Source organism: Calidris pugnax, unplaced genomic scaffold (assembly GCF_001431845.1).
Source record: "Calidris pugnax isolate Ruff unplaced genomic scaffold, ASM143184v1 scaffold1, whole genome shotgun sequence".
In the NCBI taxonomy this organism is placed as follows: domain Eukaryota; kingdom Metazoa; phylum Chordata; class Aves; order Charadriiformes; family Scolopacidae; genus Calidris; species Calidris pugnax.
The window spans coordinates 2,702,403-2,729,870 of record NW_015090800.1 but is presented as its reverse complement, the minus strand read 5'-3'; the positions used below and the strand labels follow the sequence as shown (position 1 = coordinate 2,729,870).

Below are 27,468 nucleotides of genomic sequence, written 5' to 3'. Positions count from 1 at the left end.
AGCACTTCCCTCTTTCCCTCTACAGAGTACCTTTGTCAGTCTATTTCTCTACCTGGAGTCCTTCCTCGAGCCCAGGTAACAAGACACACCTCAGGTGTCATAAACTCGCGCAAATTGGGCGTCTCAGGAAAAAGCCACTGTTCTGCCATCCCCCAGTCTCCTGCTACCTGGTACGAAGGCGACGTGAGGAAGCCATCCCTAGACTAACACCACGTCAACAACTGGGCTCTAAGACAACCGTTTTGTCATTCAACTGGTTTTTGGGGAGGAGACGTAAGGGCTGTGACGTGGAGGTGCAAAGCCCTGCGCTCGGCAGCGTCGGGAGAACCAAGGCACCCGCGCACTCCTGCTCCCACACCCTCCCCAAAGGTTATTCATCACCACAGCAACCTCGCAAAACAAAGGTGGAAGCCAGTTCAAACAGCCCTGTTCCTCCATCCGATGACAGAGTGAAGGGTGCCCTCCGCCTGCGCCCTTCAGGGGGGCTTTGTTCGCTTGGGGTTGTTTTTGTGTCGTTGCATCTCATTGAGTAATTTCATTTTCAGCAGCCCGGCGTGCGTGCCCAGAGCAGAGAACACCCGTATTTAGGCATTAAAAAAAAAAATTCTTCTGTAGTCACAGTTAAACAGGCAGAGAAGAACTGGCTGATGTACAATCTCTTCTTGCCACATGGCTGAGCAACCACCATACTCTATGACACGTCCTCACCATCACCCCACCTTCCCCCCACCCTCCCCACTACGTACCAGGAATAGCTGCTGTAAAATAAACACCCCACCTACAACAAGAAAAACCCCAACCTGTTTTAACTGCCGTTTCTTCCTTCCCCTCCCCTCACTGCTCCTTTTCTTCCCATCGCCTTTCACTCTGTGGGAGCTTAATGATTTTTGGATACCTTAAGAAAATCCAACCGAGACAGTAAAATAACTGTAAACTCAGCACAAAGGAAAAGCAGAGTGTCTTTTTGCTCCCCAAATCTGGAAAAGAACAAACCCCAGCCTTTCCCCGAGTCACTTCAGGGAAGAGATTATGATCATTTCAAAACCTTTTCAACTACAAGCCAGGAGGAAAAAAACACTGTCTGTAATGACAAGCTGTCAACACCCAGCGAGCAACGTGGCTCTCGTTCGTGACACTGATCCTTCACCTGCAGAGCCAGGCACGTGGGCATCAGCAACCACCACTCTGCATGCGAGGACAATGCCCAAAACGCCCAGATTTCTCTCTTTCTCCAAAGGCAAAAAACCCCATCTGCGCAGCCAGGTCTTGAATATCTCGCTATGAGAATGCTCTCCCTAGCTGCAGGATTTAAAAGGTAGGGTAACCATGTGTTTTGAAATATAGGATTAAAAAAAAACCAACCCAGTGGTTACCAGGAACTTTATATTTTAAAATGCAAAACACAGGTGATTGGGACGGATTAAGAGTAAGTCTCAGAGGTCGTCCCATTTACTCCCATTGAGAAGTAAGTTCCATTTTGCTAGAGTAAAACCACCAGAAATGCCCATATAGCTTCAGTGTCTCCATGGATCTAAGAAAAACGTAAGCTAACAAAAGGGTGTTTTGCTAACAAAAGGGCGTTTTGCTAACAAAAGGGCGTTTTGCTAACAAAAGGGCGTTTTGCTAACAAAAGGGCGTTTTGATTCAAATCAACTGTTTAAGCTAATATTTTCTTTAAGTTTCAAAATATTCATTGATAGCTGGATCATTGCTCATTTGCAGGCTTATGATGGTCTGCAAGTTCTGCAATTGCATTTCAGCACCTCAGGAACATAAACAAACATTGGGGGCAGGAGGTTTATTTACCTGATTCTGTGGCAGTCGTTTTAGCCAGTTACTTTGAGGTAATACTGCTCTGACAGCAGAGCATACCTATCATTAAGAAGAACTAGAAATGCAAAAAAAAATCAATAAACAAAAAAATCATAGAATAATTGTCTAGGTTGGAAGGGGCATTTAAGGTCATCTAGTCCAACCATCGACCTAACTCTGACAAAAAAAACATCACTAAAACATGTCACTAAACACTATGTCAACCCGTCTTTTGAACACCTCCAGGGATGGTGCCTCAACCACCTCCCTGGGCAGCCCATTCCAATGGCTGAGAACCCTTTCGGTGAAAAAATTTTTCCTAATATCCAGCCTGAACCTCCCCTGGCGCAACTTGAGGCCATTTCCTCTCGTCCTGTCACCTGTGACTTGGGAAAGAGACCGACCCCCACCTCTCTACACCCTCCTTTCAGGGAGTTGTAGAGAGCAATAAGGTCTCCCCTCAGCCTCCTTTTCTCCAGGCTGAATAACCCCAGTTCCCTCAGCCTCTCCTCATAAGACTTACTCTCCAGACCCTCTGCTGACAGACAAAGATTAAAACTGCAGTTTCAAAAGAGCAGACTGCGTTTGCAGGTAATAAACAGCAATCGAGTAGGATTGGAAGCAAAGTGCAAGACACCATCTAACCTCAAGCACAGGGCATTCCACGTATGCTGCACTGGAAGCTCTGTGCTCTATTCCTACGGTGCTCTCGGAAAGAGAAAAAGCTGCATTTGAGCTCCCAAACATTCCTTAAGTGCAGCCGTAGGCAAACCCATCAAACTGGACGTATCCATAGCACAGGGAGGTGATTTACATCATGGTTTAATCACTACTTGACGTGCTAAGCAGGCGTTGGCTGACTCGATGATCTTTGTTTGCCCAGTGAATTTTCAAGGTACCTTCCTGATGATCTCAGGTTTCGAAAGGAGTCTCCCCACACAGAGATGCTTTCCCACCCACACTACGAGGGAGCAAAGGTTTCTGCCTTCTCCCCCGTGCTGGCCATCAAGCTTGTGAGTCAGATAGGGACCACAGATCTGACAAAGAACAACTAGTCTTAAATTTGGGACCTTCCTGACCAAGATATAGGTATGCTTCCACTGTAAGAGAATTCTTTCATCTACATGAAATTATTAGGCATCTAGAAAATCTGTGATTTCTAACTTCTAATTATTGAAAATACTTACAGGGGGGAAAAAATTGCACCTACCCAAGTACTAACGATTTTATATAAAAAAAAACATTGCTTCAATTACTGCCTTGCTTTCTCTATTTCTACGCACCCAGAAAATCTATTGCAACAATTTTAAAACCTTTCTCCTCCAAAGCTGCCAGGGCTAGCGCTGAAGTTGTTATATTATTTAAGCACTGGGGTTCAGAGTTCTCGAGCAGCACAAAAGAGCTGTGTCTACCTTCAGCAGTTCCCAAGATAGCAGCTGTTACGCTTGAACTGAAGCGGGGAGAAGACCGGTAATGAGAACGAGGGGAACTTAAGGACAGGTATCTTCCAACTTGCAAAAACACAACGCCTACTCCACAATAGCATAAAAATTGCTTTTCCAAACTTTCCATTAATTAAAACATACCAGTTTTAGCCTGGTTTAATAGGCTACTGGACCTTGAAATTACGTACTTGAGTTCCCTCTTCTGCCTTTGCCTCCTCCAGCGTAAAGCCAGAATTGCCCTCATAATTTTTCAGGCCACAGTAGTTTTTCCAACTCCACTGCTAAGCAAGTTAGCACATACCTACAGGACGGCACCCACCTCCAGGTTTTTGTCCAGGTATTCCAACGAGCACTCATTAACAATGCCATAAAAACCTGAAAGAGTTGGACAAGAGCCCAGGACATGTATTGCCCTTCCCACACCCATCCTTAGAAGGCAATACATCCTATATCTTCTTAAGAATTTCACTGAATTTCACTAAATTTTTAGAGTTGGAAGGGACCATAGAGATCATCTAGTCCAACTCCCCTGCCAAAGCAGGACCACCCAGAGCTTGTCAGAGCATGTTACTCAGGAGCATCCAGGCGGGTCTTGAAAATCTCCAAAGAAGGGGACTCCACACCCTCCCTGGGCAGCCTGTTCCAGGGCTCTGTCACCCTCACTGTGAAAAAGTTCTTCCTCATATTCAAGTGGAACCCTTTATGTTCCAACTTGTGCCCATTGCCCCTCGTCCTCTCACTGGCAACTACTGAAAAGAGTCTGGTTCCCTCCTCCCTCAGCCCGCCCTTGAGATACTTGTAGGCTTTTTTTTTTTAATTTTTTTTTTTTTTTTAGACAACTTCAAGTGGGTCTGCTTAAAGCACCAATCTTCAACTCTGATATTCATAGGAAGATTCCATATCTGATGCTGACCTGCATTGTGTTGATGCTTTGATGGGACTCCATCCACATACAGGGGGGCTACTTCTTCCTGAATGTCACAGGTGTTTAAATGATTAGCAATAGCTAAGGGCGCATATGTTGTTTTTAATAGCAAACGTGTGCTTTGCAGCCCAGGCTGCATCTCATCAATAATTCCTTGGTGCAAGGCTCCTGGGAAGACAGCAGTCAGCTCAGCGTGGCAGTGTCTTAAATAAAGCAGGGTGTTAGGAGGTGCAAGCACACATTTGCTGTCAAAGAATCGCAGCGTTTCAGCTGCTGGAAGAAGCAGATTGCCATTGTTTTACCAAGGCAAAATCACAGATGGGAGAAACTGACTGGAAACCACCTTCCCCTCAAAAAAATAAAATAAAAAAAAAAATACAAAAAGATTGCTTGCTATTATCTGTTGCAGAGAGGGTATATCTAGTATTGAACTGAAGACAGGATCACGCTTTGGAGGTCAAAACAAGCACACTCCTTTCTTTACCCAGCATCTTCAAAAGGAAGCTGGGGAGGAGGTTTGCGCAGAGCCACACAGAGATTTAAACAGGAGGAAAAAAAAAAAAAAAAAAAAAAAAAAGGCAAAACCCATGCACTTACATAAAAGGCTTTGGGGAGTTTCATTTTCTATTCAGCTGGAAAGAGAGTGAACAAGCACGCACGCACACACACACCACACACACACATTTTTAATCATCCTCATGCTGACAGCAGCCAGTCACTGCTTCTGTTATCAGAACCCCACAGCTTGTATTTCCAGGCTACGAAGCGCTAAGGCAGAGGGTATAAAACCTCCTCTGATTAAAAAGGGCTCGGTGATGTCGTCTAGTACGACACACCAACCGCTACAGATTTGGAGTTTGGCCTCACCAGGACGTTACTTATTGGTGGGAGAGGTAAAAATGCTCCACAAACACACAAGCAAATAGTAAGGATTTCCTAAGATTCCTAAGATTAGCTGGCAACCTGGATTGCTCTCATTTTCTCTAAGCTCGTCAGTCCCCCTCTGGGAAAAACAAGCAAGGCAGGCGAGTCTTTTGCATAAAGAAACTTACAGTTTGCTATAAGGTGCCAGTAGTTAAAGAGACACAAAGAGAGAGAGAGAGAGAGAGAAGCTGCGCTTACGTACAACTCACCGGTGACCACTTGTGCAAACGCCACGTGCCTGGGATTAAAACTCCAGCCTGCGTAGATGCCGTCCCTGCCACTGCTTGATTCAGCTCAAGCTGCTGGCATCTCTCCAGAGTCACTCAGAAGGCGGCTGCCCAACCGGACAAATCACTGAAAAAATAGAAAAGAAAAAAAACAACAAGAAGTTCAGCTTTGCAATTCCACTGCGCATTATACAATCAGTTGGACTTGCTAAGCCCTGACTTCTTACAATGTGATTTCCCTTGCTGCACGAGAGGGGGAAGTGCTTTTCTGATTCGAGTTCATCCACTGCTTTCAAACGGGTGAACTTTCTAAATACTAGCAATATCCAAAAGAACTCCTCTGTCCAGCTAATGGGAACTTCATAGTCAGGGTACCTGGATAACCTCCACCTCCAGGAGGGTTGGATCCCTCCTCAGGGGTCAAGTGAGGATTTTATAAAGCCGTGGACCCGACAGGCTCAGCAGAGCCCAGAAGGCTGCAAACCCAAAGGGAACAAGAGCGTTAACGTGTTCATAAGCACAGGTTGGAAAAGCTTGGTCAAGCACAAAGATGGAGGTATCGGTGAGAGTGGAGCCCCTTCGTCCACCACATATCCACGTCCCCCTCGGGAAACAACTGCTGCCCTTGTAGCCCCTGCTCTCCTGGCACTCGTCCACAGCTGAGGGGCAGCAGCCCAGCGTTGCTCTCACAAGGCACCAGAAGCCACGTGGCCCAAAATGGGAGAGAGAGATGGGACAAAGCTGTTCGTATGGAGAGAAAGTGGGGACAGCTCAAAAAACTCCCCAGTAACCAGTGGGGCTGGAGCACATGGGGCACTTGGAGAAGGAGGATGCAGCAAAGGAAGAATAAGGTGAAAACCAAGATGAAAGGCAGAGGAAGGAGACAGCAAATGGTGTAACTTTAAAATTTTTTTTTGGATGGAGGCAATTATGGTATTCTCCCATTTTCTCCTCAAATTTTTGCCAGCCCTCAATTTTGAATCTGATACTCGAGAGCTCAGACAAGCTTCATCCTTGTCCTTTTTGATTTCATTTCTTTAGTCTTATCCAACACTTTGTTCTAACCTTGTTGCACATAAAAGTGGCTTCCAACTTCATAGCTGCACCATCCCAGGGGCTGACCAGTCCTTTAAATTTCACCAAAATGACTCTACTTACAGTTGTATATTTTTATGAGTTACTCCCTTTGAGTCATCATTTTGACATTATCCCATTTCTGTGACTTCTATGAGAGGTCCCATCCTCCCTCCCTTACAGAGCCAGCCCTGCAGTGATGTTTCCCATTTTACAATAAATCCAATGAAACATAATTAAAAAATACGGATCGATTTGATACAGCAACAGAACCAGCAAGAAGCAGTAACAAGTCAATCCAGTAACAGGACAAGTGGTAACGGGTCAATCCAGTCAATCTGCATTGATCCAGCAGTTGCACGTTAACATAGGCAGCAGTATATTAAGGTAGTTTATGCACTGAATCTTAACAAGTTGCTTACTAATATGACCAAGATTATAGTGGTGGTTTATCTGTTAATCACTCAATTCTGTCAAAAACCTAAAATTTTAATATTTTAAGGGGAGATAGGCAATTAATGGTTTGCTGACCACGAAGATAGGACAACACATGGGGACAACACACTAAGGCACCAAGGGCTGCCTTCCATCCATACCTTGTTTCCCATCCATGAGCCTTGGCCTCTCCTAGTTCACTGGCCTTGGGTAAGACCCTCTACCCCTCCATGCCCATTTTCTCCCTTTTAAAACATGGCTAAAGGTGACAGTCTTCTTAATAAAACACAAGTGCAAGTGAGGAGGAGCACTCTAAGACCATGTATGGTTAGTAGCGCATCCAATGCTTGCCAATACCTTGGGTGGGTGTGAGAGAGAGAGCTGCCACTGATTACAGAAGAACCAAGGTCAAACATTGAAAAAGCAGCAGACCAAAAAGCTTTCAGGAGCAATCACAGTGAGATCTTTGTGTGTAGGTCTCTATCTCTCAGGGCAAAGGGGCAGACACAGCCGCCTGAGGGTAAGCCAAAGAGGAGAAAGGGACATGCTCAAAAGTGACCTCTAAATAAAATAGATTCAGCTATAAAGCTCTGAGACAGGGCAATAGGCTTGGCTGCATCCATACACAGACATGTATGTATGTATGTAAAAAAGAGGGCAGGCTACACCTCTTTTCCTTTCCTTACCACCAGTGAACTGGTGATCTCAGCAGCTTCTTACGCAGGACTTAATTCTTTTCAGCTGTATGTAAGAACTACAGAATTCTGCTAAGAAAAGAAAGTACCAAACGCTAGCCCATTCATCGTTTCCAAGCCCCTCATCTCCAAATTTTGTGGCAGGTTTTGGGATTCTCATCTGAAAGCCAACGTAAAACAAAAAAGGGAAAAACCAGATTTCACTGGTGAGTCTCAGAGCTTCTCCTTGCTAATGTGATTTTAGTGTTTGCAGCCCTGGACATGAACAGAGTTAATGAATAATGACTGTGCAAACAAAATATCAGATAATGATGGGAGGGGGAGGGAAGGGTGAAATAATTGCGTGGGAGGTTTGGATTGGATTTGGCATCAATTAGAAAAATTGATGCCCTTTTAATTATAGGAAAAAGGCTTTGCTAGAAAGATAAGGCAGACGTGACAATCAAAACACTTTAGTCTTGGGATTTAAATGTATGGAAATGGAAAGGTTGCAAGGTTGGGTTTTTTTAGTGTGTTTTCTTTTCATAATAAAAAAAAATTAGCTCTTTCTCAGAAATTATATCTGAATGTGTGTGTAAACCTTCGGCTCACTTCACAGCTGTTACAGCAGAAATTTGTTTTGCTTTTATCACTCTCTGGGAATATTACTTAGTACAAGTAGGACTGCCTCCCACAAGGTACAAGGTACCTTTCATTTCCCTTCTAGTAAGAGCCTAAGTCAGTAGGAGTTACAGCCACTTGAAGAAACAGTCCAATAACCTATCAACATCACTTAAGGTTCTCCCCTAATTGGTTCCACTGGATATATTATCAAAAGAGGGCACCAGAGATTGCTCCCTGTTTGATGAAGGTTGCTTTCCCTGCTCTTATTCGTAATTCCAGCAGCTCATGCCAGATTCTCACATGTGAGAAATGCCTAATATAATATAAACACATGAAATGCATTGTCCTCAGTACTCCTTTAGTAACCCAGACCAGCTTTGTAACATCCTTTAAAAAAAAAGGAAAAAGAAAAAAAAAAAAAAGAGAAAAACAAAAGGGAAAAGGACATCTCTCTGCAAAACTCGTACACATTTCCAAAGAAATATCCCTCACAGTTCTGGATGTTTTACTGCTACTCCGTACTTCTAGAGCTCTTTTTCAGTCACATTCATAATCACACAACCTATATTTATGTGTTCATTTCTACAATGAGATATAACCACTTCTGAATAAGTGCTATTTTATAAACAACGTTTACTATCCTACAATTTATAATCACCATTTCTATTATTCAGTCTCTTTCATCAACAGATCTCAAATAGTGTTTAGAAGATTTAATCTTATTGTCCAACTACCACTGCAGATGTGACTTAAAAAGTGAAAGCAAAATTACACAAGGCAGAATTTATCCAGGAAATAGGAACTGCGATACTTAATCTTGCAAAATAACCAAGAGATAATTTAAAGTAAGGTGTCTACAAAGAATAGTGGCCGTGCCAAGAGATTGTTTGTATTGGTTTTGCAAAGAGGGGACAGAATGTTCTCTTCCAAAGAACCACAAAACAAACTTCCTGAACCAATGTGAGTTTTCTTTCTGCTTGTATTTAATCCAAGTAAGCCCGGCCTGGCCAGACTTACTTAAAAAGAAGGGGGAAAAAAAATAATTAAAAAAAAAAAAATCAATTAATTTGGCATAGCTTTGTCTTGAAAAAGCACAGTCACACTCTGCAAAGTGAGTGGAGCCGGCCACCTGAACAGACCTAGAGCCACCGCCACTCTGTGAAATTAGTAATAATATCCCAGAAGGGGTTTTTTTTTGGAATATTTTTTTAAACCTTTTCTCCCACAGCATTCTAAGCAGTTGTAATCAATTTTTTTAATTTTTTTTTTTTTTTTAATGCTATTCTCTTGATGCACAGCAGTGTGGTTTCAGAATGTGAAGATAAGAGATAGAGCATGTTGAGACGTTAAAGCAGCACAGGAAAAAGAACTTGAAGTCATCAAATGCCAGTTTGTTTAACATAATATTTGGTTCCTAAATCAGTCATATATGCGTTCAAGCAAAAACAAATAAAACAACAACAACAACAAAGAAAAATCACCCAGACCCCCAACTTCAGCTCTGCTTTTAGCTCCTTTTGCCTTTCAGGAGCTGATGGGCGAGTCCATAGGCAAAAGCTTCTTTACAAGGCAAAGACAAAAGCATTACTGGTAGGGTCAAAAGAGACAACATATTGCTTAGTGCGATGTTTTTGTAAACCCTGTGTGGAAGCCATAATAGATTTAAAATAATAATAATTTTAAAAAAATTATATACACCTTCTACCCTACATGAGGACCGTAAGCCCCAAAAGCAACACACAGGTGCCCAACTCTACAACAGTTCTGTTTGTATGTATATTTGTGAAAGTTTCCTGACTAACAGAAACCCTCATTTCACAAAACATACAATGCAAAACTACTTCCAGAACCACTAGAAGTGTATTTTTTCCCACCAACGTACGACAGGCATACTTGTCATATTTGCCACGCAAATGTCCATCCCTTCTCAGTCACACGGGTTAAGATGCTGCATCATTTTGGCTGAAATGGGAAGAATGCCAAAAGAGACCACCACCTCCACACGACTTGTATAGAAGTCAGACACTTCTTAGAAGATTATATTCAACCATATCATTTCAAAATGCTGCACTGCAATCCTACTGTAGGAGAGCCATCCTGAATAGACCAATAAAATACCCTCTGGAACTGGGAAGATTATAGAAAAACATAAGCCTGATGGAAAGACACTGGAACTGCAAAATGTATTTATGTTAAACTGATACAAAGTTTCTTAAATCTGAGTCAGATGTCCAGAAATTCAAAATTGCTATAGGGTTTTTTTATTATTATAATTATTACTGCCCTTTGATTCTTTATACGTTCCCTGGTTCTGTACATTAATGCCAGACTTGGTTTATCAGCAGCCAACTGTTAGATTATTTCAGTGGCTATTGACTTGTCACTGTTTCCTTGTTTATTTTTGCCTTTTTCCAAGTTTCAAATTATCGCAAGGTGAACCATGAAATCTGTTTCAGATTCCTCCTGCCACAGTGTTTAGGTTTCAAGCTCTGCAAGGGTCAGGTCTATTCACTTGAAAATCAATCAGTACCATTTTTATTCTCTTTTATTTTGGAATAGGAAACAAATTATATTAGTCTCGGGTTTTATAAAAGTTGTTTTCATACATTCAACTTGGATCCACTTCTAAACTTAAGCGCATAAAAGTTACACTGGCAAACACAGCCATATAAACCCTTAGCCTCCTGACCACAGGTGTATCTTGGTGACATTCCTAAAGTTATTCTTTTTAAATTGAAGAGAGATTATTAATAAAACACTAACATGGTTAAGTATCTGCCTTTCTGAAGTCAATAGAGGGTTGATCTTACATTTCAAGAAACCCAGGATTTCTTGTTAGCGCTATGTCTCTTTAGATACAAGCATGTTGTAAGCAAACAAAACTGAGAGCAGCACATTATTCAGGAAGATTAAGATGACTGTCTTCAAATGTTGTTACAGACTTTAAAAGGACGCACATGGAGGGTATCACAGTGGGGAACAGACACACGGACATTAGCAAGTCAAGCTAATTCCCCTCCACTCTCATGAAGGGAGATGGCAAGACTGTGAACGTTCTCAAAAGCTGCATCGACTCTCAGACCTTTGACAAGGACTGATGAAGGATCACGTGTGGCACCGAAAAAAGCTGTCAGAAAAACAATTTTTGGAAAGAAGCAGGGGGTTCAAGACGGGGAAGGTTGAACACCCATCTAGTTGCTCTGATAGGTGTTCAGCAGAAACTGGACCATGAAAAGTAACCGTGCTAGTTCTTCTAGCTGACCTTTTTTTTTTTTTGCTCAATCTTCCTGTTCAGCAAAGGGAAAGAAAAAAAAAAAAAAAGACAGATGACATTCCACAGAAACAAGGAAACAAAGAGGATACGCATGGACTGGAGAAAAAACAACATCCCTCCTTTGCATATCTCAGCACTGGAACCTGCCAAAACGTCCACTGTCCTCAGTAGCAAAGAAAATGAACTTTCCCAGCTGCTTGCTATCAAGTCCTTCCTTTGCTAGCCCTCTGGTAAAATGAGCTGAAATAAACCAGGAAACCATCCCACTGTAGCCTAAAAAGTCAGGTTTTTCTTGGTTTTTTTTTCAGAAAGGCAAAGCGTGCTACACGAAGTGCCCAGTGTTCATACTGGAATTTAACAAATAAAGAAACTTGTTTAGAAAATTTTCTAATTTGTGACAGCTTGTTTGTCTTGTGAGACAAGACGTGGAGAAGAGAAGTAGAAACGTGGAGGAAGGAAGCCAGGAAAAAGGGAATCCCTTCACAAGGAGAAGGATGGAGAAGAAGGGCAAAGAAGCACTCAGTAACTAGATAACTAAGAAGAAAACTCATGGCCAGAAGGTGAATGACTGAACATTTGGTTCAGGCTGGTATAAATTTAAAACAGTGCAGTTATTAGTCCTTCCTGAACCTGACCCTTCCTAGCTCTGTCACCACACTACAGAACTGCATCGTCAGGAAGATCTTGAATCTTTTCTGTTTATCAAGGAAAGCACAAAAATCAGGCAGCCTCTAGAAATCAGTTCTACGAAGAAAAGCACAGAGGTTTCCATGTCAATACACCTAGAGTATTCCACCACGTTATGGCCACTATGGTAATAAAAGTTATTTTAAGCACAGCTCGTAGTAATAAATCAGTTTTAGTGCCAATAATTTTCTCTTTGTAGCTGAGGAGCAAGGGGAGTTTCCCCATCATGATGCAATCATTAGTTGCTTCCAAGCTATATCAAAACTTGGATTCATCAAATTTTTATTGCAGAAGACGACAGAACATTCTACAGACATGGCCTCTGAAACACTTAAAACTTCTATCAAGCTCATATAATATTTTTTTTTCCACACTCAAGCATATCGAGTCACATTGTTTATACTCAATAATAAAACCAGATACTCTTCATCAGTTCGTGCTATCCTTTCCCTGGGAATAGGGCGCAGTATCAAGACATCTGGATGCCACAATTTTCAGTTCACCTCCCCATTTTCTTAAATGTTATTTCTTACCTATGCCTTTACATTTATTGCCGACTAGAATCACTGATGTTAGAGCTCATCTAGTCCACTGGGATCAAAGCACTGAACCATCAGTGATGTTTTCCAGGCTCTTCTGATGTTGTCCATCAAGGTAATAAAGCTTCTGCTCTAACTCAAAGCAACCTGTTATGCAACTCAGCAGCTAATGACCTTTTTTTCTTCTACTCCATCACTGGTACTGACCACAGTCTTTGAGCTCATTATTATTTTCTGTATCACATTTACTTCATGAATGACTGCTTTATCAGAATTTAATGTGCTTCATTGTATCACATTCCAAGTTAAATCATCTTAAAAATCAATGCAACTATGGAACATGAGTTTTGTAATAACTTTTATTAGTCTGGTAATGCAGTTGGGGAAGAAAAAAGAATAAAAAGCAAACCTTTTTCTCAGGCTAACTATCAGGTCTAAGGGAAAAAGTGACATGTTATTTTGTTAAAATAATTGGGAACCTAATAGTCTGCCTACTCTGCCACACGGACACGGTGGCAATTTTCTTGGGGCCACGCTATTCCTTCAAAAGAAACTGCAACACTCCCAATAGAGGATAACTCCTAAACCCTATTAAAAAAAAATAATCCAAAACCAAAACATGCTTTTATAGTACTTATCACCACCACTTTACTTCTGTTGTTAGTTCCCATTGCCACTAACACACATCACTAAGAGCAATCCAATCTGGAGCAGGACTTGGGCCAGGAGAGAGCTCTCAATACTCTGAAAGGCAGGGATTTCTGGAGACCTGAGGGCTAAATATTCTCCTCAGATCCCACAAAAGAATAACAAATATGACAGTTCCTTCACTGTAAGACAAGGTCCCCTAGTTCAATTTCCTGTAGGCGATGACTGGTACCAATAATGGCCAAATACTCCCAAGAAGCCCTGCAATGGAGAACTGCAAATAATATTCCTTTAATCAATTACTACCCAGCTACTCCCAAGCCTGAGCCAGGAATCAGCTTTCTAAAAAGTCCCACTTATTAAAAAAAAACAAACAAAAAACCCCAAACAACAACAACAAAACCCACCACTTATGTTTTCTTGCTAATGTTTCTTTTATTGAAGCCTATTAAAAGGTAATGTCTTACAATAATGTCTTATAGTAATACCCTCCTACAAGTTAAGAGTGTATGAAAAGGAAATCCTCATGTTTAAATATTTAAAGTGTCACCTTCCAACTTTTCTAAGTTTCTCTCTTCCTCTGTTTTATAATTTCAGAACAAGAGTGTTTGTCCTTGATCTGATCCCAGTTTCTTTTTGACTTTCTTATATCACCTCATCAGTGCTTTTATTTATCTTACTAATAAGGAGCTCATCCTGCAATGTGGCACATATAAGTACAGAAGTCTAATTAACATTCATTTTAGGCCAAGAGCTGGATTTACACCACAAACAAAAAAACTAATCCTGGGCTAACTGGTCATACATAAAAACAAACACCCAAAAAGCCCAACCTCCCTGCAAACTGAAAAAAAACCAACCCAAAACACCATAATTACACGGACACTTTGCCTTGGCTCTATATTAACCTGTCTGCATGCCCCTTGTATTTCCACACTATTTTTGCTTGGCAATTATGACCAATACACAATAATCTAAAGCAACGTGGCTAGACAAAGTCAAAGCCAGGCAGCCAGAATACGGACATTAAAGATCTACACAATCAAAAGGGACTTTTGTGCATCCCATCCAGAAGCAAAAACCATGAAAGCTAGAGGAAAGCCAGCCCATTAAGTTTCCCAGGAATGCCTAAAAATTTGTATTGCCAATATCAACACAGTATTTTAACTGCGTTTGGTTTTGTTTACTGCATAAAGCCATGTATTATCATTACCAATGCTTAACACACTCAAACATAAAATCCCTCTGAACAAACAATTCTTAATCCAATGTTTCATCATTTTAATATTACCACCAGAATTCCACTGGGGAAAACAGATAAATAGAAACAGAAATCCACTCTAACCATTTGAAATAATGTTCATCACCTTGTTATTTTAACGATTCAAAGCTACTTTTAGACTTGTGATTGTGACCATATTATGTTCACAGTGTTGAAATCAAACAAGAAAACAAACCCTCAAATTGGTCAACAAATTCAAGAAGGATGTGGATAGAATAGGATTCACTGTAGGCTGAAGGAGGTTATGCCACATCTTTGCACAGAGCAATAAACTCAGGGCCAAAATACAAAATTTAAGATAGGAAGTCATGGCAGGGGGGTCGGAACTTGATGATCTTTAAGGTCCCTTCCAAACCCAAACATTTTACGGTTCTATGTTGTAATGGAAAAGGTGACAACATGGGATACCACAAAACGCATCTCATGCCCCCATATTACTAGGCTTGGAGCAAAAGCAGAAAGTTTTTGCTGTATTCAGACCAGATGTAGTTGAAACCCATGAAGCTCCTAGGCACAACTCTCCTCATTTCTTCTCTTCCACCATCTCTGTCCTCTTTCACAGAGCATTAATCTGGCAATATATCCCCCAGAGGAGGACAATTCTGCAGCCTCAAGGTCTGCAGAGGACAACAAATGTATCCTGAACTGAAGCTGCCTGTTTGGCGGTATGGAAACCAGATTTTTCTCCTAGTAGAAGCAAGAACTTCAGCTCAGCTGAAGGTGGGTGAAGCTGCGACCAAGCTGGCAAGGGCCCAGTCTTAAAATCTTACTGAATACCCAGCTTTGCCTCTGAATAGAGAGTGGCTGTGCACGTTGGAATTTTAACTAAATGTTAACAGTGTTAACAATGTTAACTGTATCATTGCAATTTATTAGATTGTCAGTTCAGAAGCCTACCAAAAGCAAGGAGAGTGGCTGGGTGCTCGGCAAACCTCTCAACCTCTGTTATGCCAAAACACATTATTTCCATAATTCTCCCAGAAAGTTTCATTTTTTTGGAATGTTGCAAAAAAACAGAAAAGAGAGACACCCCTTTTTTAAGCCTAATGAAGAAAATAACAGTGCTAACAGTTACCAGCCTAACTGGAAGCTGACCTTTCCCAACTGCTTGCAGGAGATGTGATGAGGTGTGAAACTCTAGAAGCCTCTCCAGGCTGTCAGGTAACCCACTGCATTATTTACATAGCTCAAGCAGTGGTGTTTGTCTCCTACTTCAAAACAATTTGTGCACTCTTATTAGAGTTTAATAATAAATCCACAGTTTCCCCCTATTCTCCAGGATGAAATAAAGGCTGCTAAAATAAAGGAAGGACACGCATGGGAGACCCACGTGGAAAAGAAGACAGAGAACCCTTTCTGTGCATCAAAACGTTCAGGAGGAAAACAGCTTCATTTCCCAGGAGGCTCAAAACACTGCTATCAGTGCCAAAAAAACCCCAACCCAAACATAAACCAGCTACTTCAGGTTGCCCACCTAAGCCATAGACCTAGGAAATATATCAATTATACCAGTGCATTACACCAAGCACACCCCGCGTGCAAAAATTTCCTGCAAACTTCTAGGAATTGTTTTAAAACTGGATGAATGAAGAAATGTGCTGAGAGGTAGTAAGTGACATCTTTTAAATAGGGGGTTTCTAGAAGAAAGACCAAATCTAATACTGTCTTTCACAGCTCTGGAGCATTGAAAGCCAAGTTACTGAAAAAAAAAAAAAAATAATTGCTGGTGATACTTATTTGTGTTTAAATTTTCTTGCAAGGCAAAAAAAACCCCAAAAAAACCCCCAAACATATGAAGGAACACTGAAGGAGCCCTTTGGAAACAGAAGTGGAGAGAGGCCTTGTTGTTTTGAAAGAGGGCAATATTGGCCCAATGAAGACAAGTATTTTAAAAAGTTTCTATTGGATTTAAATCAAAAGAACAATTTGGCTCAGAAATAATCAATAGACCTAGAGAAGCAAAACTGATGTCTGTTTTGTCAAAATGCAGACACCCTCAGGAGGTTAAGTAATTCTGCGTGGTCTCACACATCTAATGATTCCTAGTGCAGGACTGAAATGGAATATTTAAGTCACCTTAAGGATACATACAAAACCCACACATGTAAGTGACTACCATCTTTATCACTTTTATCTTTGCCCCCTTCTAGCATATGGGAGGAAATATCCACTATAGGAATTTTGTTTCTCATATTAAGATTACTATTACAGTTGCAAAGCTGATCAAAATAATTTGCAGGCTTAGTATGAGAAGACAGGCTTATCAAATGAGTTTTCAACCTACTGGTCTGAAAAATACTCTTCCCATGAATACAAAAGCACAGTAGCCAGTGTATTACCAAAAGTCTAAGCTGAGTCTAAAAATGATTAAGTTAAAATGTAGTTACAGAAATGTGAACTTAAAAAGCATTTACATTTTAACCAGGAAAAGTCATGGTCTGCTTGCCTAATAATCCTTTCAAGCTTTAAACTCTACAATATTATGATTTATTTTTTTTTTGGCCCCTCCTATCACATGCTTAAATTTAATTAAGATTAATTTGATTTACTGGCCCTCTAGGAATTGGACAAATATAACTAATGTATTGGGCTGAAAATTCAATCTTTGATTAATGGGCTTCAGGCAACTCCATGGGGACCCTCAAGTCCTTAAAAAAAGTTAATCTTCATGTAAGTGTTGCAGCTTCAAACTCTGGCTTCTTCAGTGGGAACATACTAAACTCTTTCCCCACCCAAAGGAAAACAAAGATGTGGCAATTCTCCACAAAGAATTAACAGAATAATAGCTGGTCGCACAGTGAAAAGGTTCTTTGTCTTGAAAGGCATAAACTCATCTGTCTGCATAAGAGATGATTGTGTTAACTGGAGCACTGCTTATTCTGTTACGCTAAATATTGCCGGAGGACCTCAAGCAACCATGAGATGGCAAGGCGACACGCCAATTTATTAAGTTACTTCAGAAGAACCATGCTCAGGCCAGGATTTCGAAGTTCTAAATCTTCCCTTGTAGGAAATTAATGTAGACGCAGGATGGCTTCGAGTACAGCAGCAGAAGGAAGATAAAGTATTCAGTCTGTGCACATTATCTTCTGCTACTTGAGACTCAGGTCGCTGTTCCACTGAGAGATGACACATTCCACCTACAGTGCAAAAACACCTAAGCACTTGTCTGTAATAGCCTTAAGTTTTTATCATGTATAATATTCATAAATTAACCAGGCAAATGTTTGCTTAGTAGCGATGCTGGGTCAGTGACTCCATAAGATCCCCTGATTTACCCTTATGAAAGCAGTGAGATGAATATACCCCACAGTCCGTGGAGCAAACAACATTAAAACAAATTCTCTGGGGAAAACTAGGCAGGAAGATACTATATTTATAGAAATGGGAGTTTAAGTCACTCGTTTCAGTTGTTGTTTTTTTTTTTTAACCACACATTATTTATACCGATACCGGCAATGGTGGGATGGATTTTGAGGTGACCAAGATGAAAAAAAATAAAAAAAATAGAAGTTTTGACCACAGTGTTGTCGACACACAGCTGTGGGAATTCAAATACCTCCTCCCTGGTCCTGCAGTGAGTAGCAATAGCAGGGAGAAGCCTTGTCCCCAAAATGCGAGTGATTTACATGGAACTGCCAGAAACGAAGGCTCCTTTCGAGGGGCAAAACCAACCACAGCGGGCACAGACGGATTAAAAAAAATAAAAAAAAAGGCAATGCTGATCACCCGAGCTGCAAAAATACCACAGCAACAGGAAAATGGGAACATTATGTTTAATCACCTGTCTTCCTGAGGGAAGTAAAAATGTTTTGCATACAAGACTTCCAGAGAGACATAACAATTCGCAGAATTAAAAACACGACATTTTTTTTCGGACTCATTCTTTTCTAGGTACTCGAAGCACGTTTCTGTTTGCATTGCAACCACACAATGCTGATACAACAAAGAGCCTGTCAGCCGTGTAAATCATATTTTTAAGTTCCAGTGAGACATGATTATGTGTTATCCAGGTTACATGTGGATCCTCCTTGGCAGCGTGAAAGCTGGCAGTCCTGTACCCAGGCAAGGAAATAATAATTTCCCCACGTATCAATGCAGTTCCTAAAAGTCTAACGTTAGCTTGGCATATTGGTTTTTACAAATCTGCAAATCCTTTGTGATTTGACAGTCTCCAGCGTTATTTTCACCCTGAATCTCCTTGCAAAACCAGGGCTGAAAATGACATTTCTCCCTCACAGGCCAACAGAGAACCTCTTATCCCATCCATAAAGCCCAGCGCAGGCACCGGGGCACGGCAGCAGATGCAGGAGCTCCCTGCTCAGCTTGTTCACCCAGCAAGGAAGAAAAGATTAATAGCAAAGAGCCTGTACTTCTTATTTTTCCTCTTTGTAAGCTGTTATAAGCCCCACGTTTCACTCCATTTTGTTCCAGTTTAGGCACCGCCGAACAAGGAGGGGGTCGGGCAAATGTTTTCCCCCTAAATTTGCATGAGGGAAGGGAAATATCTACTGCCTGGCACAGTTCTTCTCAATCAGTGTCCCGGGGGTATGAGCTATACCTGTTCTACCTAACTGAAGAGTTATTTGCATTCAAGTCAGGACTGAGATGCAAAGCATCAACAACAAAATCCTAATTATAATTATGTAAAATATTACCCCACCCCCAGCTAGCAAAGATCATAAAAGAGAATAAAAAAGAACTGGGGACATGCACAATAACTCCCTCTCCTCCACCTCCAGGAAAGGCAGAAAGCTGACTATGAGCTTGGTTTTTTGAAATATTTTCCGTTTGTCCCCTCTTCGGGAACACTCACAGAGAAAAAAAAAAATATTACCTATGGCTTCTAAGTCAGTGACAGAGCTGGTCTGGAAATATGTCTCAGCATAAGGCCTCAGGCCACCACCCTGAATTTCTTTGTATCTCTAGTCTTGGGCAAGTTCGACTTGTTTACTAAAACTGGCTAAAAAAAAAAATTAAAAATCCCAAAATCAAACCACAACAAAACAAAAATAACCCCCCAAAAATCTGTAGAGGAATATTCTCCAAGGGCAAAGAGGAACTAGCAATGTTAGTGGAGAACTAGATTCCCCTCTGTGCTTCTGGGAAGGGTAAAAAAAAAAAGAAAAATAACCTCACAATATCCAAATGGAAGTTTTCCACCCCCTGAATTAGGAAAATGGCCTCCTACTTATCACAAGGTCACAGAAACCCCACCACGAGCAGGGCCCAAAGGCAGTTTGGGCTCAAGAAAGAAAGATCCATCTGTTGTTATTTTTTTTTACCCCATAGGCGCCACAGCCATCACTCAATGCTGCAAATAAACTGGTGATGAGAAGTAGGCATTAGGAAGCTACCAGCTGGAACTGAATAAATACTTACAGATGTCCCAACAAACCTAGCAAAAAGCTTACAAAAGTTGAACGTAGCAAGCTAGCGGGATCTGACCATAGCCAGAAAGACTCTTACGAAGAATTTTTGGGGTTTATCAATTAGTCCAGGGGGATCTTGACCAAATGTGCACTGCGCCTACAACCAGCGAGGGAGGTTGCTGTCCCTCCCAGCATCTCTCCTCTCCTCTCCCACCCAAATGTAGTCCAGAACGTGAGACCCACTGCTGCCTGCAAACAGCTCACAGATGGTGCAAAACCCCTCAGCTAGACTGTGAAGAAACCCAAACCCAGCACCATGATTCAATCCAGCTGCGAGCTCAGAGAGGCACCCAGCCCATCATCTGTGATCCAGCCCGTGCTCTGCTCCGTTGAGTGCCTGGGGGCACTAACAGGGTTGGCCCACAGCCCTACCACAGGAGGAGTGGTAAAACATCACCCAAAATAAAGAGAACATCTTACACAGAAGAAGAAAGAGAGCCGCCGCCACATTCTTGCATGTGGGAGATGCCTGCATCTTAAAAGCCAAGCCTCTTTTGATTAGAGCTTGCCAAAAAAAAAAAAAAAAAAGCGTAAAAAAATCAAAGAGAAGAAAAATATTCTTACTAGAGAATGTAAAAATATTTACACAGTGGTTCCTAACAGTTCATCCCCATCGAGATTTCCTCCTTTCTTTTCAGGGTCCATGCAGCCCCTCTTACTTCTGATAGTTTCTTAGAAAAGGGGTGATGAAAAGGAGCTGCTTGAACCGCCCTGGACAAGGTCCAGCCTCCAGGGCACTAACTCCAAAGAGAGTTCTTACCCATATGGTGCTTCAGAAGGAAGCAACGCCTCGGCAGGGCACAGGACGTCTGCCTGTTTTAAAAGTAGAGGGAAGGGAAAGTATTTTTTCAGGAGCACGACCCCAGTGGTGCAGGCTGTAGCCATCCAGCCCCTGCAGCTGATCAGCTGGTGTCCATACAGCTCAGGCCAGCACCTCCATCAATGCCTTCCCACACCTGGGAAGCTCCAGAGCAGCATCTCCAGTTGCTCACTCAACACATGGGAGGGAAAAGGAAAGCATGGGCAAAGGGGATGCAGCAAAGGGGGGCAGAGTGAGGAATTCATTTTCCTAAGTGCACCTGAGGTGATGCTTTATTGGAGTTCACAGACTTAACGCATTTCAAGAGGACTACTAGAAAGTTAAATGAAGTGTGCACACCTAGCTGAAGTCCCAAATGGGATACGTAGTGCCCGGTTACCATAGCAACTACCCTTTCAAGTTGCAGGACAAATCAGATTTCTGATGCTCTAGACTACTGCAGTTGTGAGAACAAAACGGACGAGATTTGATATATCACTATTTCAAGTGCTAAAAAAGCAAAGCAAAATAAATAAAACTATTCCATTTAAGATCAGAAAAACACTTTTTTTTTTTTTTCCAGGAGGTCAAGAGAAAACACTAGGCACAACAGATACTCAAAAGCGAGAATATAATGAGTTGTGGAAAAAAAAAAAAATCATCAGGGAATACAGGATGGTCCTCATGAGCTGGTAATTTGACATATAGCACACCTCCATCAGACAAAATGTTATTTAGCCTACGAGTTATAAAAATACGTAATGCCCAGTACAATACCTCAAAGGTTGATCAGGTACGACCTTTCTTTAATATCAGGTCAACTACTTCACACAGGAAACATGTTATTTGAAAGAGATCCCTCTTTCAGTAATTAATATTAGTGCTTTAATAAGGGAATATTTTAATCTGAGCCAAAGTCCCACCACTGTGTTACAGAAATCAATTTTGGTTTGGAAGCAGCATTCTCTTCCAAATCAGTGAGCTGCAGACTAGTTGCTACAATGAAAATGGCTTGCCTATAAGCATTTTTGAAAATGCCCAGCTTGGTTATTTATACTGTGCCTTTTGGAAACTCCTCATACATTTTTTTTCAACTGATTCATCACTTCCTTTTATTCAATGTTCAAACCTGATGCGAGGGGATTCTATTAATTGTTCAGAAGCATCCTCATTTTACTGATGGATGAAACTTCATAGTGTTCCTTTAAACAGGGTTGTGATACTGCAGCACCAGCAAAAAAGCTGGCAAAGTTTGCCTTCCTTTGGCATACATGGCAAAAAATTACATCTAGTTATCATCATAGAGAGAAAAAAAAAAAAGCTGATGTTCCTGTAAACTATGACTCATTGAGTTTTGGGGTTTGTTTTTAATTTATTTTTAAAGGAATCTTAACAGCCCTTTTTTTTCTTCAGGAAGTTTAAGGGTTGCAAAACTTCCTTTTCCTCCCAAAATTATTATCTGTAAAGAGAAGAGCGAGCCACCAAGGCATTGCATTAGAGGTTGGCACAACTGTAAACTTATCTTAAAAAGGCTGGTAGTTAAGCAGATGGTCACTCCTCTTAGTTTGTTACAGAGAAATAAATGGGTTATGGAGAATTAGTACCGAAGTTGCAAATCCATTAGTAAGATCTAGTCTGTCCTAACCATTCCCTTCTCCTTGACAGTCACTTTTGCACTATCAGCCATCAGCTTCAGACAAGATCACGGTATTAAGCTGCAGTCTAAACTCTATTTAGGGGAAAAGAAAAAGGGTAAAACAAGATTTATTTATAACTGTATCGTTCGAGTTCTCTTTACCAACTGAGTAGGTAAGCAGAGTATATGTTCTCTATAGGTTGCAGAGATGCTAACTGGTGACATAACTGTATGACAGCATCAGAATTAAGACACATCTACAACATGGTGAGAAAAGAGGAAAAAAAATGACAAAAAAAATAATAATCACACTTTGTCAGGTCAGTTTTACAGTTTCTGAAATGCCAGTTGTTCATTTTAGCACACCACTAGCCTCAAATGGTGAAGGTACTGTCAATCAAAATACTCCCATTACAGGCAAGCTCTGGGCTTGCATTTAGGCGTGTGAGTAAGGGAAGAGGTAGGGGAAAATAATCTCTGTTCAGGGAATATATTTAGATATAATAGAGCGGAACAATAATGAAGAAATTAAAATATATGGGTTTGCACATTACGGACTTTCAGGAAGAGCAGTGGCAGAGATATGGTAAGGGCTGGTTACAGCTTAAGTTGCCAGGGGACTCCTTTTGTCTCTTTCTGCTCTTTTGGCTCACAAACTTTTAGATGAGAACAGTGACCTTGTACCAGCCGTGCTCCAGCGTCCCAACCACTTCAGGTCCTTTAAAGACAGATGGAGGGTTGCAGCCTTCATTCTCCAGGTCTGTATTATTAAGAATCATTTTGCATCCCTTCAGTGTACGTGTGGACTCTCAAGAACCATTACAGAGGCTCAACTTTCAGCCAGAGCTTTCCATCTGTCTCTTAAAAATATCTAATTTCTCAAATGCTCATTGTCCCCTTCACAAAATGAGTATTCCCAGCTTAGGGTCCTCTTGAGAGCAAAATTGAGTGTCTTCCACGGTATAATCTTCAGCTAAAGCACTGTATCCTTCTACTAAACTTTTACATTAAAACACAGTATTGTCTTGAATTGTCCAAAAATGCCACAATCTGCTTTTAGCCAAATGCCCAGTACCCATTGACTCTTTGAGTCAATGCAGCTTTCACCCCTAATTGTCCAAGCTCTTGTGATGACCGTCACCTCTTCCTTTACTCTAGGGAACAACAATTGAATGTGAATGCCAGTGCCTCGTGTTTCATTCCTGTTAGATGAACCAGCATATCCATTTCCAGCACTAATAAGTTTAAATGAGTAGTGACAGCTTCCAGTCATGCAGAAACATAGGCAGACTCAGATGTCATTCTCAAAATGGTAACTGATTTGGGAGACAGCATCACAGTCAAATTGCCAAAAGAGATATCTGTTTTTAAATGACTCAGTAAAGCCCAGGGCAGATCAAAGGGCCTGATAGCAAAAGGAATATTAGGAAAAAAATCCCATATTTAGTGTATTAGCTAACATGTTAGAATCCCCAAGAAGATAAAGGAATTTTAGTTTCAAACAAAAGTACTTCTCTTTCTGAGAAAAGACAACTTATTATTAATTCAAGATAAAAATCATGGTGCTGGAGATGAGCCAGTTTATTGTTTTCACAAGACTTAGCAGACTGAAGTCAAGATAACAGAAGAATCCCAGGGCTTTGCAAAAGAGGAATAAAAGCTACAAGCTCTGGTTTCCCCAGTGGCAGCCCTGACATTCCCCACCCCAGACCTCTGTTTGTCACCGCTGCCATAGCCCCACCTGATATCACAGCTGGGGATTTAATTTTCCAGGGTCATTGGGACAGTCATTTTGGTTACCAGTGACTGGTAGCTAACAATACAGGCCTCCAGAAAGATCTGCAAAAGATCTGGAGACTGTTAATAGAGAAACAAAGCCAACTTCTTTTGCTCCATCCATTCAGTGGATGCTTTGAAAAACAAGGGGTTCATAAGCAAGAAGATTAGTGGCGTACTTTCCTGTTAGCCTTTACAGGGGTAAGTCTAGATAGAGAAAGAATTGAGTGAAAACACATTGAAGTGTCTCATGGCAGGGGACCCCAGGGGCTCTCCAAACTCTCAACAGCCACATACTGAAGTTTTTAGAGGCAAAATGATCCCCATACATCACCACCAGCACATTCTGCTCATTCCCTGATCAACAGCCCCCACTTCTTCATCTTCACATCACTTACCACACCTTCCCCTACAGTGCTGATCCTGAAATCACAGCAGCTGATTCTTCAGCCTAGCAAGGAACTGGAACTGTGATGATTTCAATGGAGAAAAGCTTAGACAAGTCTACATTAAAACTTGCTAAATTTTGTTTGAGGCAATACTGAATAGTAAAACAGGATGAGCTGCTGTATTTCATTCATTAGCTTCAGAACTTCTAAATAGGCAACCTCGCACACGAGAGATCTCAGCTTTTCATAAAATGAGCAGCCCCAAACCCAGGGCTGTTAATCCTCATGTTTACTTCAACAGGGTGAAGGAAGTGCCCAGAATACATTATTTGCCATTAAACACTCACATCAGCCTCTGAATTTCCACCTCTCACCTGAAGCATACAGCTGAACAGAGTAAATTCAGAATCAACCTATACAAAACAAAGCATTGGAGCACTTTCAGCCACTCTTCACTACACACTCTAAAGATGGTAGCATTTTAAGCTACCATCTAAGATGGTAGCATTCTTTGTAGTTCATACCCCAGTGACATACCAGGGAGATGGAGTAATTCCTGAAGGCTGCAGAAGAACATTAAGGAACATTTAAGAGAGACAAGGGAGACCATTAGGTAGTTTTAGATCCCCTCTCTCTCTCTTTTTCTTAAAAAAGCCCTTTCATCTCAGATAAACAGAGGGGTTTCTTGGTTTATTTGCTTTTATGTCTGGAGTTAGACATTGCCCAGGAGAGTTTTCATGAAAACATAACGCTTGTTTAAAATAGTATGCACTTCAAACAAAAGATGTGTCTCACACTAAGATGAATACCCCCAAAAAATAACAAGAATGGTGACAAATTCTTTTAAATTGTTTCCAAATGAACTAAGTTTCTATTAATAAAACAAGCACATGAATTTTCTTGGGGTTTGTTTTGGTTTTTTTTTCTGTTGTGGGTTGTTGCTTCTTTAATTTGAGATTTTGGGCCTCGATCTTGCAAGCACTTAAATAAACAACAGGCAGACAGACAAGTTGTGCCCTTACTATCAGTGGAACAAATAAGTATTTATAGATCAAGATTTTGATCCTGAATCCACCCTCTCCCCCGCAGTTGAGGGCAACTCCTTCACAAACACCGCTACCCAGCTGGACCAGTGAACAATTCCAACAGGGAAGACCTACAAACTGGTGGAGGCAGGTCTTGGGCAATTCTGGGTGGGTTTTGAAACAAAAGATTTCTGTTCACTACATCCAGTGAAGGGGGAGAAGACTTTTTACTAAGCCACAAATGTTTGAGCACTACTGTAGAGCAGGGCCCGCGCACCACCAGATTCACAGCACGTGAACTGTATCGTTGTCTGGAACATATCAACTGCTGAAGACACGTTGCCAGATGTGGTTCTCCTAGGGAAGACACTGGGATCTTGACAAAAACAAAATACGCAGCTGTTGTGAAATTGGAAAGAAACTGAAAATCTATTTGTACAGAATACGTACACATATTGCCTTAAAGGCATAAATGAGAAAAAGCAAGAGAGGGCAAAAGCCTTGTCTTTGTTTTTTTTCTGCCAAAGCAATGACTTGGTACATAGAAGCTCAAGGGGAAATGGGTAACCAGAGTAGAGAAAAGACATTTTGACTGAAAGTGCTAATCACATATGGTTTTTAATCAGTGAGTGCAACACCACCATCCCGATGCCTATGAAAAATAAGTTTCTGTACAACAAAAATGACCTCAAGCTCCAGATCTGCATCATTTTTAAGGTCAGTTGATCCCTGAAGGGATCACAGGGTAAGACCAGCGCAGTATCTGGAAGTCTCCGTTATTTTATGTCATGATGGCAACAACACTGCCTCAGAACATTTCCTCATTACTGGAAGCAAGAAGTCCCATGAAGGGAAGGCATGCAGAGAGCACATAAAGAACAAGGTCATCTGTAAAATCACTATGCCCTTTTCTTTACATCCTGAAGAAGTCGTTGCACTAAAACTCTATGAGGGAGGTTTTAAGACCAAGGAGGACTTGCACCATTTGTGACACATTCCCACACAGTCTTGTGGATTCAATTTACTTAATTGCCTGATGTGACACCTGCAAATCTTGTTCAGTAGCAGCCCTAAGGGAGACAGGGCCACGGAGCAGAAGTGTTATTGCTGGCCTTATTGGGAGTCCTAGCACAGCACGCATCTGAACATCCCAGTTGCTGTACAACACCATCTCCCTGGTCTAGGAGGTAGGAAGGCTTTGAGTCTCTCAACTGTCCAACTGAACCTACACAGGAACCTACACCCAACGCTTCTATGGATTTCTCCCACAGGTTAATATAGACTTTAACTCTTCGAAACTCTTTTGCAACCAAGTGTCTCAGTCAGTCTGCTACGTGAGCCAAAAACGATTATGCAGAGAATATAGTGGTTCAAAAGTGATCTGAGTTTACACAATTTATACAGTGAAGCACGAAGAGAAAAAAGTAGAGACTCTAGGATTGTCTGCTTTTAGCCTACAAGGTTTTGGGGGAAAAGTTCTACACGCCAAAAATATATATACAAACGCAAATAACAATAGGGTAGCACCACACAATTTAAACACAGAACCACTACATATTCACTAATGAACTTAGTGAAAAATGCCAATGTTTGTCAGAGGCTGGCAGTTTAAATTATTGTGTCTATCCTACACAAAGAGGAAGGACAAAAAAAAATTTTGTTTTATATTTTTCTACAGAAACAGAAGGGCAGGAAATCTCCTCCTTCATATACTCTGGAGGTCAAACTAGATGATGTAATTATTCCTCGTGGCTTTAAACAGGTTTTATAGATTATCTGACTTAAAAATAGACACGATGTTTAAATAATATAATTATCTTGAAATTGAGTGCTTAGCACAA

General features: G+C 41.2%; 1 protein-coding gene across 4 annotated transcripts in view; it reads right to left on the bottom strand.

The window, feature by feature from the left end:
* Positions 1 to 27,468, bottom strand: part of EPS8 (epidermal growth factor receptor pathway substrate 8) — a 143,132-nt gene that overhangs the window by 101,326 nt on the left and 14,338 nt on the right. For 3 of the 4 annotated variants that reach the window (XM_014937364.1, XM_014937368.1, XM_014937365.1), the window contains exon 2: positions 5,316 to 5,460. The gene's annotated coding sequence lies outside the window, so the exon portion shown is untranslated. Of the gene's footprint in view, positions 1 to 5,308; positions 5,461 to 27,468 lie in introns of all 4 variants that reach the window. The other variant, XM_014937366.1, reaches the window with a different exon arrangement.